General features: G+C 32.8%; 1 non-coding gene across 1 annotated transcript; it reads left to right on the top strand.

The window, feature by feature from the left end:
- Positions 1-5849: 5849 nt before the first annotated feature.
- LOC143685287 (U6 spliceosomal RNA) lies at positions 5850-5956 on the top strand. The gene has a single exon (XR_013176533.1). It is a non-coding gene; the product is annotated as a U6 spliceosomal RNA (small nuclear RNA).
- Positions 5957-6237: the final 281 nt, after the last annotated feature.

Below are 6237 nucleotides of genomic sequence, written 5' to 3'. Positions count from 1 at the left end.
CATGCTGAATTATTTTTAATTAGCTACAGAGTGGTCTCCATTCATACTACCTATTAATCACTTCACTTACTGCTGTTTGGCTACCAGTCTCTTATCCCAAATTCAGCTAGTAATTTTTAATTGAATTCTAGACACTGTGAATTTTATTTTGGTCGGTAATGGGTATTTTCATATCTCCCTACATGTTATTAAAGTTTATTCTGGGCAGAGTTAAGTTTGATCTTTCCAGATATTTATTGTTTTAAAGATTAAATTACTGGACTAAACCAGTGTTTGGACTGACTGGCAAATTATTCCCACTACCGAAGATGAACTTTCCAAGTACTCTAAATAATGCCCTGTGAGTTATAAATTTGTTCAGTCTGGCTGATGGAAATAGCCACTTTCATCAAATTGTTAATGATATATCTCTCATCAAAGTCTGATAAACATGTAGCTAACATTACATTCAATGATGAGTTAGTGTATATTTTCCACTTATGATTGAAAACAAGGCAAGGGTTGTCTACTGGCACCAATTCTATTCCGTTGTACTGGAGGTACAGTCTAATGCAATAGGAAAAAATAAAAATAAATAAACACTATAACTTCAGGAAAGAAAGTAATAAACATGTCCTTATTTTCACATGGCATTGTTATTTACTGAACATAATCATGAGGAGTTTGAAAATCAAATATTACATGTAGTAAGGAAACTTAATATATCATATATTAACTTTTAATAAAGAAAAGTTTTATTTTTTCCAAATATTAGCAGTGGGAAAATGGAAAATGCAATTTAAAGTACTGTTTATATCAGTGTCAAAAATAACTTGAAAATAAACATATCAAAAAGGGGCACAATCTCTTCACCAAAAATGAAACAATATTGCTTAAAGAAATTAAGGAAGACTTAAAACAAATGTACAGATATACCATGTATGTGGATTAGAAGATTCAAATAATTTAGATACAAATTCCCACATTAATCCATAAATTTAAAAAATCTCGGTTAAAATCTTAGGACTCTGTTTTTGTAAACATTGAAACACTGATTCTAAAATTTACATGTGAATGAAAGATCTTGGGAATACACAAGACAACTCTGAAAAAAGAACACAAAATGCAAAGTCTTTTTTGATCTACTTTCAAGATTAGTTATAAGGCTATAAAAATCAAGGAACTGTGGTCTTCACAGACAGATAAACAGATATGATCAATGGAACTAGAATAGAGTCTATCAATAGACTACAAACACATGAGCTGATGATTTTGGACAAAGGCACCAAGGCAATTAAATGGATACAGGACACACACACACAAATCTAAAGCATATTGTTTACAAAAATTGTCTTTTCATCCAATGAAGTGCAGTCACTCAGTATTTGTTACCTCTCTTTGATGAAAGCTTTAGTTTCTTTTGTTCCCTCATCCAGCCTCTTTTCGTCTATTAAAACCTCCCTACTTACACTTTTTTGAGCTTTCTTTTTAATTAATTTTTACATTTTGACAGTTTGAAGAAATATTTCTTAAATACGATCCGCAAATCATAAACTATTTAAAAACAATAAAACACAAACAAAACTGTTTTTGCTATAAAAGCAAGTTACTAAAATCAAAAGGCAAACCAGAGACTAGGAGAATATGTTTCCAGAAATTAACTCTAAGCTAATCATTGGCCTAAATGTAAATAAAAAAAAATCCCAATTGTCTCTTCTTTTGTATGTCTAGATATTAACTTGCCTGACAGATATTCTTGAGTCAGTGACAATATTCAAGAGTAGGTATTACCTAGACTTGCTCAGACCCAGGCAACAAAGTAATCTGACATGTAACAATGCATAAAACCAATCAGAATTCTAAATCTAGGGAGCCATTATAAAAACCTTTTAATCAAAGGCTAGTTGCACTGGGTATCTCTAGCTTAGCAGTGCAAATATTGCTTATATTGCAAATGCAAGATTATTTCTGGTAATCATGATGCTATTTCACAAACTGTCTGGTCTTTAATGGAATCAAATATAGCAGGAACATTTGTCATCACTGCATTTGGTTTAGGGCTTTCAATTTTAGTTTTTAAAATGTTATCCAAGAACCCCTGAATTGTGTATTCTCAACTAAACCCATTCAAAAGTTAAATAATTGTTTTAGGATGAAGAGTAAAACTCCCTGTCTCCCTCTTTCTCTGTCTCTCTGCTTCTCTCCCTCTGTCTTCCTCATTCTCTCTCTCTCTCTCTCTCTCTCTCTCTCACACACACACACACACACATACACACACACACACACATCAATGATACAGTTTTTAAATCAAATAATCAATAATCTAGCCTGCACCATGGTAGGCACTGTATCCCCAAAGATATTTATTAGCTTAATTAAATCAAGTTCTAGAAACAATACTATTTTAGAGCTGCAGCTGTTCTCTATCAGCACAGTGTTTAGTGTGTGTGTATTCTGAATACACTATCCAAGTGTATGTCATATTTAAAATGTGAAATTAAGTAGAGCTTAAGTAATTATTACACTTTTCTGAATAACCTAGCCAAACAATTTGCATGATATGTCTTTATAGTTCTCCAAAGTAAATTTATTTTAGAAATAAAAAACAAACAAAAATATGTAAAAAAAAAAAAAAAAAAAACTTCAATTATGATTGTGCAAGCAAGAATAAAATAGTCCCTTCTTGTCCTCTATGGAAGATACTCCCATTAAAGGGTAGTTAGTTCTGCTTATTTCTGAGGCTCAGGTTTCAGGTTGCAAGCTGAACAACGATAGGATAGGAAAGAAACGAAGCACACACTGTTCTTCTCTGTCCTCCTTGAGGACAGTTTCCATTTTCCAGATACATAAAAGGAAAGAGTCCTTCTCTGTTTATCTTCAAAGTTAATGGCTATTACTTGTTGACAGTTTTAATAGATTAATTTAGAAGAACCTGACTAGATTGCTCTGCGGCGGCATCAGCGGGCATGTTCACCCCCAGGCCAAGCAATCTGTGAACCCAGCATGAGAGATCGTGATAAAATCGGTTGTGAAACTCCTATGGGTGACATGGGTAGTAAGTCTCCATTTGTCATGAATTTGAGGGGAGAAGTAGCACAGCAGTTAATTACATCATGATAACTTCAGTATGACTTGCTGAGGAATAACAAGAAAAGGCTCTAGTAAATCATTGGGGAGTATGGAAAACCATTTGCTAAGCATAATTTAGCATGGTTTCTGCATAGGCCATATTATAAAGTATTCTCTTAATTCATTATCATTCTTTTAAACCCCTAGATTCTGCACATTCTCCTAAACTTTATCTGGTTAGTAGGGAAGTTTTTCAATAATCTTTTCCATTGTATATGCAGAGTTTAAGACGAACATCCATTCTCTTGAATCCCTTTTATTTTTTCCCCAAGAGGAAAAGAGCTATTTTTTTTAATTGAGAGTCTAAAACAAACCAGGTATTAAGATTGGAATATTATTTTACCCTTGTTGCATTCTTCCATTACTGACTCCCTCCCTTTGTCTCACAATGATTCCTTTGACTTCCCAACCCCATGTCCAGTATTTTGTTTTCTCTAATTCTTCAACTAGTGTTGTTGAGCTGAGTCATGAAGTAACCTATGTCAAACTTAAGAAAAATATAATTAAGTAATTGGAAACAATTAAGAAATTGGCCACAATTAGAATAGACAATCTAAGATACCCAACATAATCCCTCCAACCTCTTCTGAGAAAGCAGGTGAGTCATTTGTAAAACAAAGCAGCTTGAAAGATATGACCACATAAGAAATGATCGGCCTAATTCCCATTTTAAGGTCAAGTTCAAGTTTCTTTTTATTGTTGGTGTCTGTTTCTCAAAATATAATTTTCAAAGTTGAAAATAAAACTATTTGACAAAGATTTTGTCATTAGTTAATGAGGGCACCAGTTAAGTGGTTCCAATATCACTTGAGGAACTAGGAATTTATGGGCAATATTCAAAAGATAAATAAATCAGATGTGAAAATGTCCAGGGTCCTGAAGAACAATAAGCTTTTTTGTTTTTTGTTTTTTTTTTAATTTTTGACTGACTGTAATTCTTTTCCATTTGTTCCCAATCTAGAAGCTAACATGAAGCTTCACTGAACCTGAGTCCTTAATTAATTGTAAATATCAAAATTAAAAAATTATTCATGTCCTAGAAACTTACATGATCCTTTGGGCCCTGATAAATAATGCTTCAATCGAATATAGTCATCATTTGATCTTATTTAAAGTGTTGCAAGGTTTTATTAAAAGTTATTACCCACTTTTTTCAATGTAATTATAAGTTTAGATGGGATATCTATTAATATATGCACATATATTTGTTGTATCTATTTAGAATTGAATCTATACTTTATTTTAATGCTATATATATATATTTCATTTAGTCCACCATTTTAAAAATGTGTGGTAAATTATTATTCATGTTTTAACAAAAGAAAAATGCAGTCCTTATGTCATTTGGCACTTTTTATTCATTTCTAAATGAACTCTTCAATTATGATATATAAAGTATAAAGTATTAAATCCCATAAATATAGAGGAAAAGGAATGTGAAATTATTAGGTACAATTTCCTCACTTGGCAGATGATAAAATTTAGACCAGATAGCTTGTATATTTTAAGTTATAGGGCTAATCAAACTTTCTGTTTTACTCTGTAAAAATTGAAACTGAGTCACAATTTTATGTATTATACTTCAATAACTGTATATCCATATTTCATGTGTACAACTTTTTTGTGAAAATCAGTTTGAAAATAGGATTTCCTTTAGAGAGACCAACTTTATAATTTTTAAAAAATATTCTTATTATGTATTTCAAAGAAGATACGTGGGGTGCACAAGTAGTTTAGCGGTCAATTTCTCACCTGCTATGTGTGAGACCTCGGTTCAATTCCTGATCCATGCTCCACCACCCTCCCCCTAAAAAAACTGTTGTGAACAAAATTCCCTATGTGTACGCATCACATATCTGCCTCTGGTGTATGTATGTATAGATGTAGAAATATATGTATGTAGGGAGTCATAAAAAAAGATACTGTGTTTCATGAAGTGCTGCTGAAATTGAGTACTTTTCTACAAGTAATTTCAAATCATGCATGAAATTTTAGGGGACTATTTTAGTCATCCAATTTAATGAAAATTTGAAATATAACTTGTCATGGTTAGGGACAGGTGTCAACTTGGCCAAGTTGTGGTACCTGTTTATCTGATTGGGCAAGCGCTGGCCTGTCTGTTGCAATGAGGACATTTCATAGGATTAGGTCATGATCACATCAGCTACATCCACAGCTGATTCCATTTGTAATCAGCCAAAGGGGAGTGTCTTCTGCAATTAGTGATGCTAAATGTAATCATGGGAAGCCTTTTAAGGAGGACTCAGAGGAGACAGGTTCCAGTCTTGCTTTGGCTGGTGAGCCTCTCCTGTGGAGTTCATCCAGGCCATCCACTGGAGTCATCAGCTTCGCAGCCTGCCCTGTGAATTTTGGACTCTGCATTCCTATGGTCACGTGAGACACTTTCATAAATTTTATATTTTCAAGTGTTCCCTGTTGATTCTGTTTCTCCAGAGAACCCTAACTAATACATAACTCAATATTTTAAATGCTTTCTTTAAATATTCTATAATAAAAATATGTATTTGGTCAATAAACTAATAAAGTTATTGGCTAGTCTATTGAGTTTTAAGATATGCAATAGTCTCTAAATGACTCAATTATGTATATTGGTAAAATTAGTATTGGATTATTGATATCTTTTTTCATTGAATCTTAGGCAATATTTTGCGTTGAATTTCAGGTGAGTTAGCATAGGAGACTGAAGACATAATTGAAATCTCTCTCAAAAACTGGGCTTGGTGCTTGCTTCAGCGGCACATATACTAAAATTGGAACAATATAGAGAAGATTAGCATGGCCCCTGCTCAAGGATGACACGCAAATTCGTGAAGTGTTCCATATTAAAAAAAAAAAAAAAAAAAAAAAAAAACTGGGGCTTGTTATATAAATGTTTGGACAAGTTATTGAAAAATCTCTCAACCTCAGTTTCTTCACCAGTAAAATCAAGTCAGTGGACGAAGGGATATGTCAGTCAGTGCAGAACTAACATTGTATGAATTCTATAAGTGTTGCTGAAATAGCACTACTACATGGTTCATCTGATTAGAATTTATTCAGGCAAAAAAGCAGTATCATTTTATTAAAGTTGATGAAGCATCAATGATCAGCATCAGCTTCAAACCACCC

Source organism: Tamandua tetradactyla, chromosome 5 (assembly GCF_023851605.1).
Source record: "Tamandua tetradactyla isolate mTamTet1 chromosome 5, mTamTet1.pri, whole genome shotgun sequence".
Taxonomy (NCBI): domain Eukaryota; kingdom Metazoa; phylum Chordata; class Mammalia; order Pilosa; family Myrmecophagidae; genus Tamandua; species Tamandua tetradactyla.
This window is presented reverse-complemented; position numbering and strand designations above follow the sequence as displayed.